The following is a 13723-nucleotide window of genomic DNA, read 5'->3' as shown; positions in this document are numbered from 1 at the left end:
TTGTGACTGGCCCAAAGGCTCCATGCATCCTGGGCATAGACTACCTGAGGAGAGGGTATTTCAAGGACCCAAAAGGGTATAGATGGGCTTTTGGTATAGCTGCCTTGGAGACGGAGAAAATTGAACCATTATCTACTTTGCCTGGACTCTCAGAGGACCCTTCTGTTGTGGGGTTGCTGAGGATTGAAGAACAACAGGTGCCAATCGCTACCACAACGGTGCACCGGCGGCAATACTGCAGCAACCGAGACTCCCTGATTCCCATCCGTAAGCTGATTCGTCAACTGGAGGGTCAGGGAGTGATCAGCAGAACCCGCTCACCCTTCAACAGCCCCATATGGCCAGTGCGGAAGTCCAATGGAGAGTGGAGGCTGACAGCGGACTATCGTGGCCTGAATGAAGTCACACCGCCGATGAGTGCTGCCGTGCCAGACATGCTGGAACTTCAATATGAACTGGAGTCAAAGGCAGCCAAGTGGTATGCCACAATGGATATCGCTAATGCATTTTTCTCGATCCCTTTGGCAGCAGAGTGCAGGCCGCAGTTTGCCTTCCCTAGGAGGGGCGTCCAGTACACCTGGAATCGACTGCCCCAGGGGTGGAAACACAGCCCCACCATTTGCCACGGACTGATCCAGAGTGCATTGGAATGGGGTGAAGCTCCAGAACATTTGCAATACATTGATGACATCATCGTATGGGGCAGCACGGCAGAAGAAGTTGTTGAGAAAGGGAAGAAAATAATCCAAATCCTTCTGAAAGCTGGTTTTGCCATAAAGCGAAGTAAGGTCAAGGGACCTGCACAGGAGATTCAGTTTTTAGGAATAAAATGGCAAGATGGGCGTCGTCAGATCCCAATGGATGTGATTAACAAAATAGCAGCCATGTCTCCACCAACCAATAAAAAGGAGACACAAGCTTTTCTAGGCGTTGTGGGTTTCTGGCGGACGCACATTCCGAATTACAGTCTCATTGTAAGCCCTCTCTACCATGTAACCCGGAAGAAGAACGATTTTGAATGGGGCCCTGAGCAACGACAAGCCTTTGAACAAATTAAACAAGAAACAGTTCATGCGGTGGCCCTTGGGCCAGTCCGGGCAGGACCAGATGTAAAGAATGTGCTGTACACTGCAGCTGGGGAGAATGGCCCTACCTGGAGTCTCTGGCAGAAAACACCAGGGGAGAGTCGAGGTCGACCCCTGGGGTTTTGGAGTCGGGGATACAGAGGATCTGAAGCCCACTACACTCCAACGGAAAAGGAGATATTGGCAGCATGTAGGAGTCCAACAGTACACATCATTACTCCTGCCCTGAGAGATTGGTGTGATAAGTGAAGCCCAAGGATCTGGGCCGAGTGAACTCAACGGACATTTTGTGGACATTTATTGACATTTTCAGAGGGAAGTCCACAGACTAAGGGAATGATATCAGTATACTATTAAGGGATGAGAAAGGTGGTAGTGGTTAATGAGGATGTATTGAATTGTGTGGGACCTAAGCATGATGTAAATAGTATGGAATAAGGGGTGGATAATGTCCTGGTTTCAGCTGAGAGGGTTCATTTTTTTTTTTCTTTTTCACAGTAGCTAGTATGGGGCTATGTTTTGGATTTGTGCTGGAAATAACGTTGGTAATATAGAGATGTTTTTGTTATGTGGACCTGTTGTTGAGCAGTGCTTACACAGAGAGCCAAGGCCTTTTCTGCTTCTCGCACCGCCTTGCCAGTGGGACGGCTGGGGGTGCACAAGGAGTTGGGAGGGGACATAGACAGGACAGGTGGCCCAAACTAGCCAAAGGGGGTATTCCATACCATGTGACATCATGCTCAGCATAAAAGGGGGGCTAGCCGGGGAGGGGCGGTAGCAGCTCCAGGACACGTGGCTCGGGGACAGTCCGGTTTCGGGACAGGTCTGAGCGTGCGGTCTGAGTTGTACGGTCCTCGGGTGAGAAACTGCATTCTGTATCACCAGTTTCGCATGCTCTGTTAAGTACTGTTTTGTTTTGTTTTTGTCTTCCCCTCTCCCTTTGCTATCCTAGTAAACTGTCCTTATACCAACCCACCAGGTCTTGTCTTTTCCTTCCCATTCTCCTCCCCATCCCACGGGGGTGGGGGAGGCAGTGAACGAGCGGCTGCGTGGTGCTCAGCTGCCGGCTGGGGTAAAAACACGACAGCCAGAGAGGTTGTGGAGGCCCCCTCCCTGGAAGTGTTTAAGGCCAGGTTGGATGAGGCTTTGGGCAACCTGGTCTAGTGGATGGTGTCCCTTCCCATGGCAAGGGGGTTGGACCTAGATGATCTTTGAGGTCCCTTCCAACCCAAACCATTCTATGATTCTATGATTTTGTGAAGCAGAGCTGCTTTCAGAGGAAACCCACCTGTGTTCTATTAAATGAAAAGAAGTGTGTTTATACTGAATATTTCAATTACTGATAAATTCACATTTTCCAGTGGATATTAGAAAAATTTTAACCAGCTTGATTGTCATTGTAATGCCTGATGATTAAAATCATCTCTTGTGTATATATGCATTATGAGACATGCTAAATGACATCATCACATTTTTTTCATCAGTAGTCTGCTTCATAGGGTAGGTGGTTCTTCTTTAATAAGCTGTTCTTCAATATTTTATTTTCCCCATTGTGCAAAATGAACCTTACACCTTATTGCCTGTACATTATTCAAACCTTGTTCTGGGGACATATTTATTTTTCCCTGATGTTTTGTATAGAGGTGTGGTGGGTTAACCTTGGCCAACAGCCAGATGCCCACTCAGCTGCTCACTTACTCCCCCTCCTCAACAGGACAGGGGAGGAAAATAGCATGAAAAAGCTTGTGGGTTAATATAAAGACAGGGAGTTCACTTCCAAATTACCGTCATGGGCAAAGCATGTGTTGACATGCAAAAGTGTAGAGCAATTTCAGAAAATGTGTCGTGGTTTTACCCCAGCCAGCAGCTGACTTATCTGTTCTTTACATTGGTTTATCTGATCTGTGCCATGCTCCCTTTTTTGCTGTACATGTTAAAGACTGGTTTGGCTTTTGCAGTTTGCTGTGGTGTTTTGCCTGGGAGATTTATTATTAGTGCACTGTTCTTGAGCTTATTCTGGTATTTGGGCTCTGTACTGAAGCCTTTACTGTACTTCGGGTACCATCTCATGGAGACAATTAAAAATTACACATTTTCTTCTGAGAGGTTTTCTGTGGAGGAAATACAGAATGGCATCTTCTTCTGTGATGTTTTCTCCCTCGTTACAATAACTCTTCATTATCTTGACCATCCTTGGATAACCAAAATACTCCTATTGATACTTCTTAGGAATATTGCTTTGGCTTTTTCTAAGGTTAACCAACTATTTAGGAATATCGCCCAGGCCCCAAGGCAGTGTGGTTATGGGTGGCAAGGCATGTGGGAGAATATGGGCAGGTATCTAGAGAACTTCTCATCTCCATTGGTCTGGAACTTCACTCCCGAACAATTGCAGGATCCTGATTAAGTGATAGAATGTTTGAAAAACAGATGCCCCACTTATTCCAAAGAGGCACAACTTATTGCACTGTGCTGGGGCCTGGCCTATACCTACCAAACACTGTTCAGCATTATTCAGCACCCTCAAAGAGAAGAGAGGATCTCTGGATCTGAAGACATACCAACAGACACTGTGGCTAAAACAGAGACTCATCCTTCACTATATCAGTCGCCCCTATAAGAAGAAACAACAGAAGCAGAAGTCAACTTGTTTAGTAAGGGATGAAGAAGCTTTGCTTAAAAGGGAGCAGGAGGGAGAATCAGAAGAGACAGCCTGTTCTGCAGCAGAGCAGTCACAAGAACAGTAGGGGGAAGAGACAGAAATCATAAATGAGTCAGAAACCACCCGATCCCTATGCCTAAGCAAGCTGTGAGATATGCAAAAAGATTTCAGCTGTCATCCAGGTGAGCAAATTATCAGCTGGTTGCTCTGATGCTAGGATATTGGGGCAAATAGTCAAGAATTAGAGGGTAAGTAAGCCTGGCAGATGGAATCTCTTGCTAGGATAAGGCCGTTAACAAATGGATTGGAAAAAGGGGCAGCAGTCCTCAGTCTCTGGAGGCGACTCCCATGGAGTGTGAAGGACAGGTATCCCTTCAAGGAAGATCTTGCAAATTCCTGGAGCAAGCGCACCACCATTGAGGGAGGTATCCAGTATGAAATGAGCCATGGTGGAGGTGATCTATAGCAACCTGGATGACAACCAGGCATCCAAAGACCCGGATGAAATACAGTGCATGCAGTCCGTGTTGCTAAACTTTCTATGAAGTGCACCAATGTCATACACCAACACCCTGGTGTCCTGATTTTGGCTGAGATGATAGAGTTAATTTTCTTCTTAGTAGCTGGTATAGTGCTGTGTTTTGGATTTAGAATGAGAATAATGTTGATAAAACGCTGTTATTTTGGTTGCTGCCAGGCAATGTTTACACTAAGTCAAGGACTTTTCAGCTTCTCATACTGCCCCTCCAGTGAGGAGGCTGGCAGTGCACAAGAAGCTGGGAGGGAACATGGCCAGGACAGCTGACCCAAACTAGCCAAAGGGATATTCCGTACCATATGACGTCATGCTCAGTATATAACTTGGGAGAAGCAGGTCAGGGGTTTGTACTATGGCTCGGGAACTAGCTGGACATTGATGGTCTGCGGGTGGTGAGCAATTGTGCTGTGCATCACTTGTTTTCTATATTATTATCATTATTATTATTATCTTCCTTTTTTGTCATATCAAACTGTCTTTATCTCAACCCACAAGTTTTACCTTTTTTTTTTCCCAATTCTTTCCTCCATCCCACTGGGCAGGGGATGAGTGAGTGAATAGTTGCGTGGTCGTTTTAGCTGCCTGCCAGGTTAAACCACAACATCTAGCAATAATGAACTGGACAGACATGGAAGCACCGACTGTGGATGGATTAGCCAGACAACTCTGAGAATTCAAAGAGAATCTGGCATCGTCTCTACAGACCTGTGTCTCAGCTGTGGAGAAACTTTCCCAACAATTGTTCCAGCAATTAAAAAAAGATATGTCTTCCTCGCTCATACCGACCAATGTCTCAGCTATTAAGAGTCAGCCTTTTACTGCTCAAGGGAAAGGGTACTGGTGACGCACACCATGCACCACTCTGTGGTTCTATCTGAGTGACCAGGGGGAGGACATGAGGAAGTGGGAGGTGAATCTACCTAGAGACTAGAAGCTCAGGTACAGGACTTGCAAGAAAAAACAACAACCAAAAGGCATCCATCCAGGAAAATTACTGCTCCAGTTCCTGTTGGACAGAGTAGAAGGGCTGATCATACTTTTGACCCTGATGAAGGGACTTCTGGTTTGCAGTTACAAAAATCAAGTAATGAAGACTCCAACCAGGAATAGAGGGACCCTGCCTCTGGCCAGGCAGAGGAAAGGGACAACTGGGTTTACTGGAATGTGTGAGTTTGATGGCCTGGCACATCAGCCACATGGGAGTATAAAGTTCTGGTGGACACTGGTGCACAGTGTACTCTAATGCCATCAGATTACAAAAGGGCAGAATTGATGTGTATTTCTGGAGTGACGGGGGGATCCCAACAGTTGACTCTACTGGAGGCTGAGGTAAGCCTGACTGGGAATGAGTGGCAGAAGCATCCTATTGTGACTGGCCCAGAGACACCATGCATCCTTGGGATAGACTACTGCAGGAGAGGGTACTTCAAGGACCCAAAAGGGTACCAGTGGGATTTTGGTATAGCTGCCTTGAGTACAGAGAAGATTAAACAACTGTCTAGCTTGCCCAGTCTCTCAGAGGATCCTTCTGTTGTGGGGTTGCTGTGGGTTAAAGAACAGTAGGTGACAGTTGCTAACATGACAGTGCACTGGTGACAATATCACACCGAGACTCCCTGGTTCCTATCCATAACTGATTTGTCGACTGGAGAGCCAAGGAGTGATCAGCAAGGCTTGCTCAGCCTTTAACAGTCCCATATGGACAGTGAAAACATCTGACAGTGGAGGCTAACAGTGGACTATCATGGCCTGAATAAAGTCACACAGCCATTGAGTGCTGCCATAATGGACATGCTAGAACTCCAATATGAACTGGAGTCAAAAGCAGTACACCTGGAATCGACTGCTCCAGGGGTGGCAACACAGTCCTGCCATTTGTCATGGATTGATACAGACTGCACTGGAACAAGATGAAGCTCCCAAACACCTGCAGTATATTGAAGACATCATTGTGTGGAGCAACACAGCAGAGGAAGTGATTGAGAAAGGGAGAAGAATAATCCAGGTTCTTTTGAAAGCTGATTTTGCCATAAAACAAAGTAAGGTCAAAGGACCTGTACAGGAGATCCAGTTTTAAGGCATAAAATGGCAAGATGGGCGTCACCATATCCCAAAGGATGTGGTCAATAAAAATCACAGCTATGTCTCCACCAACTAGCAAAAAAGAAACACAAGCTTTCTTAGGTGGTGTGGGGTTTTGGAGGTTGCATATTCCAGGCTATAGTCTGATCGTAAGCCCTCTCTATTGAGTGACCTAGAAGAAGAATGATTTTGAATGGGGCTGGATGTTCAAAGGGAGGGTTCCCTCTACACATCATGCAACTGATGCTACACGGAGTGAGTGAGTTGTGCTGATAATGCAACAGGCTTGAATGGAAAACCCCGAACTCCTGGGAATCTTGAAAGTGATCGTGGACTGTCCATGTTATGGTTTAACCCCAGCTGCTCACTCCCTACATAGTGCAACAAAATTAAACAGATCAAGTAAAAAAAAATTAGGTGCATTTCTGAGTATCTCAAACTCTTCAGTAAATGGGAAAATTAATTTTGCTTTTTGCATCGAAAATCATTAGAACGATGTATGCCAGTTTTGAAAGAGTTGGCCATTGTTGATCAAGACTATGTTTTCAAAGCATTGTAAAAGGTCATGTGCAAGCTCCTTTTAATAGGGTACCCTAGGCATTAGATGCAGTGTAGCTGTAGCAGTATGGCTACATCTGAGAAGGCATCCTACTCAATGAAAAATGCACTTTGGATATTCAAGTTTTTTTCATATATATTTATCTGAAAGCTACTTTCTTTGGATTTGACAGCTGAACCTGGCAATGCTATGCCCTACTACAATCTAGTTGGTATTGTCATTTTCCCTGGACTTTCATTCAAAGTTATCCACTGATTCTTCTTTATTTAGTACTGCTCAAGTCGGAGAATTTCAAGAATTAATAATTTCAGGGGTGAATTCTTAAAAAAAACATTACTTTGGGACAGTTGAAAGTGGATGGATTTCTTAGTGTGTCAAGGACTGTGTTGGGTTTGCGTGGCAAGGTTTTGGTAGTGGGTGGGGGCTATAGGGGTGGCGCCTGTGAGGAGCTGCTAGAAGCTTCCACAATGTCTGACAGAGCCAATGCCAGCCAGCTCCAAGATGGGCCCGCCCCTGGCCAAGGCCAAGCCAATCAGCGCCTCTGTGATAACATATTTAAGAAGGGGGGAAGTTTTTTTTTTTTTTTGCAGCTGGAGAGAGAAGTGTGAAGATGTAACATTAAGGTCAGTGCAGAAGGAGGGGAGGGGAGGTGCGGTGCTGTGCTCCGCTCCAGACACCGGAGCAGAGATCCCCCTGCAGCCCGTGGTGAAAACCATGGGGAAGCAGGCTGTTCCCCTGCAGCCCGTGGAGGAAGGATGAGGGGGTGTAGAGATTCCACCTGCAGCCCGTGGAGGACCCCACGCTGGAGCAGGTGGAGGCACCCGAGGGAGGCTGTGGCCCGTGGGAAGCCCAGGCTGAAGCAAGTCCCTGGCTGGACCGGTAGACCTGTGGAGAGGGGAGCCCACGCCAGGGCAGGTTTGCTGGCAGGACTTGTGACCCCGTGGGAGAGACTCCATTTTGGAGCAGGGGAATGATGAGAGGAGTCCTCCCCCCGAGGACAAAGAAGTGGCAGAAACAATGTGTGCTGAACTGACCGCAACCTCCATTCCCCCTCCCCCCCGTGCTGCTGAGGGGGGAGGAGGTTGAAGCAGGGAGTGAAGTTGAGCCCGGGAAGGTGGGAGGGGTGGGGGGAGGTGTTTTAAGACTTGATGTTGGTTTTTTCTCATTGCTCTATTCTGTTTTGTGTAGTAATAAATTAGATGAATCCCTTTTCTAAGTTCAGTCTGTTTTGCTCCTGACGATAATTAGTGAGTGATCTCTCCCTGTCCTTATCTCGACCCAAGCCTTTTGTTACACTTCTCCTCCCCATCGTGCTGGGGGAGGGGTGAGCAAGCGGCCGTGTGGTACCTTGCTGCCGGCTGGGCCTAAACCACGTCAAGGATGCATGAATTTGATAGTAGTCAGGATATTTTCTTTTTTCAGTTAGGGGATAGCAACATGACATGTAGAAGGATAAAAAGGTAGATTTCTATATAGAGAGCTTTGGAAGTGAAGAAAAGATTCTAATTACTTCTTCATAAACTCTGAAGACTTCATATTTAATAGTCTAGATTTTACTTTGCTTGTTTTTTGTTTTCATTTGTGGCCAGTAAAAACCAAAAGTAAGTAATTGTCCCAATTTGAGGCTCTGATCTCATTTTAAATGTTTACAAAAAAAACCCAAATCACAAACCCAAAAAAAAAAAACTCGCCACAATAATCGTTTTTTCCTGTATTTCACTTGCCCTAAAACAATTATGACAGTCTTTCTTAGCTCTGCTTTTTGTCCCAATTTTCATAAAAATCCATTTGTAGCTGCCCTAATCAATCCAAAAATGTAAGAACAAAGGCTATACAATTATTTTTTCAAATACAAGTTAAAAATAAGTTTTTAACCTAATATTACTTATAAAACCCATATGATCATACAGAGCAGCATTGGTCTAGAGTTCCTACCTGTTGTTACAGTTCACTAATGACTTCAAAAATGCATAGGTGTAATTTTGAAACTAGAAAATACCTTCTCTTGGGCTAGTAATTTCTACTTGGAACAAGGTGAGTTATATTTCAATGTATATGTACTTTGGAATTTCATTTCGGTTTGATTTCTCTTTGCATTCCTAAAGGACAATAGGAACAATTTCCTATTCAGCATAATAGGAAGGCATGTGGCCTTAATGAATATCTATGTGTGTTCATATTTGTTTATTTTTAAGTTAAATTTAATATGTAGACTAATGACTTTATGCACTTCTCTTTTCTTCCTCAAATAATTTCAAAAAATTATATAGCAGCTTGTCAGTGTGTACTTCTAATACCTTAGGTCCTTGGATTGCACCTGTGGTAGTTCAGGTCTGTAATTGTCCAGCAGTGTTTGGTCTGACAGTGGAGACTTTACAGTGCTGTAGGTCTGACTGAACAGTTTGTTGTATGATAATTGTGAGGGAAATGGGAAGTACCTCACACTAGATATAGAATCCCTATTGAAGTGGAGTCCATTTTATAAATATAAAGTTTCAGGTTCATTTTTTGTTTCCATTCATTTCACACATGCAGCTGTCAGCTGGGAAACCATTTTTAGTCTTTCTCCTTTCTCAATTTACAAGAGGATTGCATATTTTGAAAATACATTGGTTTTTCTAAATTACCCAAACCATTTCATCTTTCTGTACCAAAGCTGCAATTATTTAACTGCTAGTGAATTTTGAAAGTTTATTTATACTTTGTCTCATGAACTGTAAGCATTCTTACATCCTCAAGCCAGGACAGTTGACCATACATTGTCTTCTGCAAGGCTCCCAATAAAAGTTACGACATGAATGAAAAAGTTAGGTCTGAAATTTCTTCTCAGTTATCACAGATCCCAAAGAAACCCCTAAGTCAGCCTCAGGCTGCTGTCTCAAGCATGCTGAGCAGTACACTTCTATCAGGTCTCCACTCTGTTTTCAAACAACTACTTATATATATGGCTAGACATGAAAGGCCTAGCCTACTGTCTTTTTTCTTTCAGCTCAGTTCTTTTTTCTCATTGCAGACAATATTTTTTCTTTTGTTCTCCATTTGATTTTCACCCTATGACTTGTATCTTTGTTATCTTTACAGTCTAAGCTGTTTTCAGCTGTCAGTCTGTTATTCAGTTTGTGCAAATTAAAGGATCTTCATGTTTTGTTTTTTCTATGGAAGGACTTGGGATTTCTGATTCCATAAAGATTCATACCTGGATTTAAGTTAGATAAAACATGGACATCTTTGCAGGATCAAGGCCTAATCTGGTAAATATTGTGTTGGAAATTTGATGTGATATATTGTATTGATAGCTTTTACATTGTTTAATATTTTGAAAATTGCTTGATTTAGCAATGGATGGCAGGTACATAAAAAGTATAAAATATATTTCTTAGACTTTTAAAATAGGAGTTATATGATTCAAAAGTATTACATTTAAAAAAACATTTAATCCATGTCATTTTATTTATGAGCTCATATACTTACTGTTAAGGATTCGATATTATGAACAGCAGGTTTCTGCATTACATACTTCTGTGACTATTTCAGTGGAAAGGAGAAAAATTTACTGCTCCTTATAGCTTTCTGCAAAAGAGCCATTTCTTGCCTGACTTGAATAATTAGAAAGTTTGTGGCTGACAAACTTTGGTTTCACCATTGGATATGAATAAAACATTAGAAATGTACAGTAGTCTTAAAAGAGAGAAATTTAGATATCTGACAGTTGAATTACTCTAATAAAGCTTGTTATAGAAAGGACAGGATAGAAAAAATCATTTTTACTTGACTTAATAAAGAGGAGTATGACTAGACTGAAGTTTGGACTTTTTTGTCAGAACAGGATTTTTTTCCCAATATGTTCTGACTGAGCCTTGAGCAATGAGAAACTACTGACTGTAGTTATTCTTTGCTAGAATTATGAATTTCCAGTAAGTTAGTTGCTTCATCATGTTGGATGTACTCTTGGGAATTGTTCATATAATTCCCTTAATCCAAACCAATTGTGTACATACTTTGTAATTGATTAATTACTAACAGTAAATATTAATTCAAAATCAACTATTTGTTGAGCAAAAATATTAGTGAACAATTTTCATGCCAGTAGTTAGCAGTCTTGTATTTACTGTGTCTTTTTACATGGACTGGAGTTTTACGTAAAACTGCTGTTTACAATTATTATAACATTGAATACATAGTATCTATCTCAGATAAGAGTGCATTTACAGTGCAACTGTGTGTCAAATACTTTTATTAACACAGAGTAATACCAGATCATATCCAACTGGGGAATAAGCCAGGCCAACCAGAGCAGCAATAAATGTTCCTTTAGCTGCCTCCCAAGACAAGAACCAGAAGGCCAACCACCTCAAGGGTGTGTATGGCTGTTGTGGTTTTACCCCAGCCAGCAGCTGAGCACCACGTAGCCACTCGCTCACTCCCCCTCATCAGGATGGGGGAGAGAATTGGAAGAGTTAAAGTGAGAAAACTCATGGGTTGAGATAAAGACAGTTTAATAGGTAAAGCAAAAGCTGAGTATGCAAGCAAAACAAAACAAGGAATTCATTCGCTACTTCCCATCGGCAGGCAGGTGTTCAGCCATCTCTGGGAAAGCAGGGCTCTGTTGTGTGTAACGGTTACTTGGGAAGGCAAACACCATCACTCCAAATGCCGCTGCCTCATCCCATCCCTCTTCCTTTTCCCCAAGCTCCTTATAATCTGAGCATGATGTCATACGGTATGGAATATCCCTTTGGTCAGTTTGGGTCACCTGTCCTGTCTGTGTCCCCTCCCAACTTCTTGTGCACCCCCAGCCATTCCACTGGCAGGGCAGTGTGAGAAGCAGAAAAGGCCTTGGCTCTGTGTAAGCAATGAATGAGGTGGGTGCCTTGGTGATGGAGGATACAGAGAAGGTGGAGTTACTGAATGCCTCCTTTGCTTTGGTCTTTACTGCTAAGGCCAGCCCTCAGCAATCTACCTTGGAGGTAGGAGAGAAGGTCTTGAGAAAGGAAGACCTTCCCTTGGTCGAGAAGCATAGGGTTAGAGATCATTTAGGCAATCTCGACATCCACAAATCCATGGGCCCCGATGGGATGCACCCATGAGTGCTCAAGGAGCTGGCAGATGTTATTGCTAAGCCAGTCTCCATCATCTTTGAAAGGCCATGGAGAACAGGAGAGGTGCCTGAAGACTTGAGGATAGGCAATGTCACTCCGGTCTTCAAAAAGGGCAAGAAGGAGGACCCAGCAAACTATAGGCCAGTCAGGCTCACCTCCATCCCTGGAAAGGTGATGGAACAGCTCATTCTGGATGTCATCAATAAGCATGTGGAGGAAAAGAAGGTTATCGGGGGGTGATCAACATGAATTCACCAAGGGGAAATCATGCCTGACCAATCTGATCGCCTTCTATGATGTCATGACTGGCTGGGTGGATGAGGGGAGAGCAGTGGAAGTGGTCTACCTCGAATTCAGCAAGGCTTTTGACACTGTCTCCCATAACATCCAAGCTTAGCAAGCTTAGGAAGTGTGGGTTAGATGAGTGGACAGTGAGGTGGGTTGAGAACTGGCTGAATGGCAGGGCCTGGAGGGTTGTGATAAGCTGTGCAGAGTCTAGTTGGAGGTCTGCAGCTATAGTGGTGTTCCCCAGGGGTCAGTACTTGGTCCGGTCTTATTCACCATATTCATCAATGACCTGGAAGAGGGGACAGAGCATACCCTCAGCAAGTTTGGTGATGATACTAAACTGGGAGGAGTGGCTGATACACCAGAAGGCTGCGCTGCCGTTCAGCGAGACCTGGACAGACTAGAGAATTGGGCAGAGAGGAACCCAATGAAATTCAACAAGGGCAAGTGTAGAATCCTGCACCTAGGGAGGAATAACCCCAAGCACCAGTACAGGTTAGGGGTTGACCTGCTGGGAAGCAGCACTGCAGAGAAGGACCTGGGAGTCCTGGTGGACAGGAAGCTCTCCATGAGCCAGCTATGTGCCCTCGTGACCAAGAAGGTCAATAGTATCCTGGGGTGCATTAAGAAGAATGTGGCCAGCAGATCGAGGGAGGTTATCCTCCCCCTCTACTCTGCCCTGGTGAGGCCACATCTGGAGTACTGTGTCCAGTTCTGGGCTCCCCAGTTCAAGAAAGGCAGGGAACTACTGGAGAGAGTCCAGCGGAGGGCTACAAAGATGATGAGGGGACTGGAGCATCTCTCATACGAGGAAAGGCTGGGAGAGCTGGGTCTGTTAAACCTGGAGAAGAGAAGACTTGAGAGGGGATCTCATCAATAGTTCTAAAATATCTAAAGGGTGGATGTCTAGAGGAAGGGGCCAGAGTCTTCTCAGTGATGCCCAGTGACAGGACAAGGGGCAATGGGCACAAGCTGGAACACAGGAAGTTCCATCTGAACATGAGGAAAACCCTCTTTACTGTGAGGGTGACCGAGCACTGGAACAGGTTGCCCAGAGAGGTTGTGGAGTCTCCTTCTCTGGAGATATTCAAAACCCACCTGGACATGATCCTGTGCAACCTGCTCTAGGTGAACTTGCTTTAGCAGGGGGGTTGGACTAGATTATCTCTAGAGGTCCCTTCCAACCCCTACTGTTCTGTGATTCTTGTATGTTAAACTTAGCTTTGGCTTGCATTCTTCCAAAATATCCTCTGCTCAACATTTTCTGTTATGAAGGATTTTTATTTTACTTGCCCCAGTTTTGGGTTTTTTTTTATTGCATTTAAGATTTTTCAGTGCAGGAATGTGATGAATACACTGTTAAAGCAAGTATTCTCTTCAGCCTCAAAATGTTCTTTGTACAGGTTCTAA

General features: G+C 44.2%; 1 long non-coding RNA gene across 2 annotated transcripts in view; it reads left to right on the top strand.

The window, feature by feature from the left end:
* Positions 1-13723, top strand: part of LOC142599221 (uncharacterized) — a 706610-nt gene that overhangs the window by 46015 nt on the left and 646872 nt on the right. The gene's annotated exons all lie outside the window — the stretch shown is intronic.

The sequence above is a fragment of the Balearica regulorum genome, chromosome W, assembly GCF_011004875.1.
Source record: "Balearica regulorum gibbericeps isolate bBalReg1 chromosome W, bBalReg1.pri, whole genome shotgun sequence".
Classification (NCBI taxonomy): Eukaryota; Metazoa; Chordata; class Aves; order Gruiformes; family Gruidae; genus Balearica; species Balearica regulorum.
The sequence above is the reverse complement of the archived record's forward strand: the minus strand, read 5'-3'. Positions and strand labels throughout refer to the sequence as shown.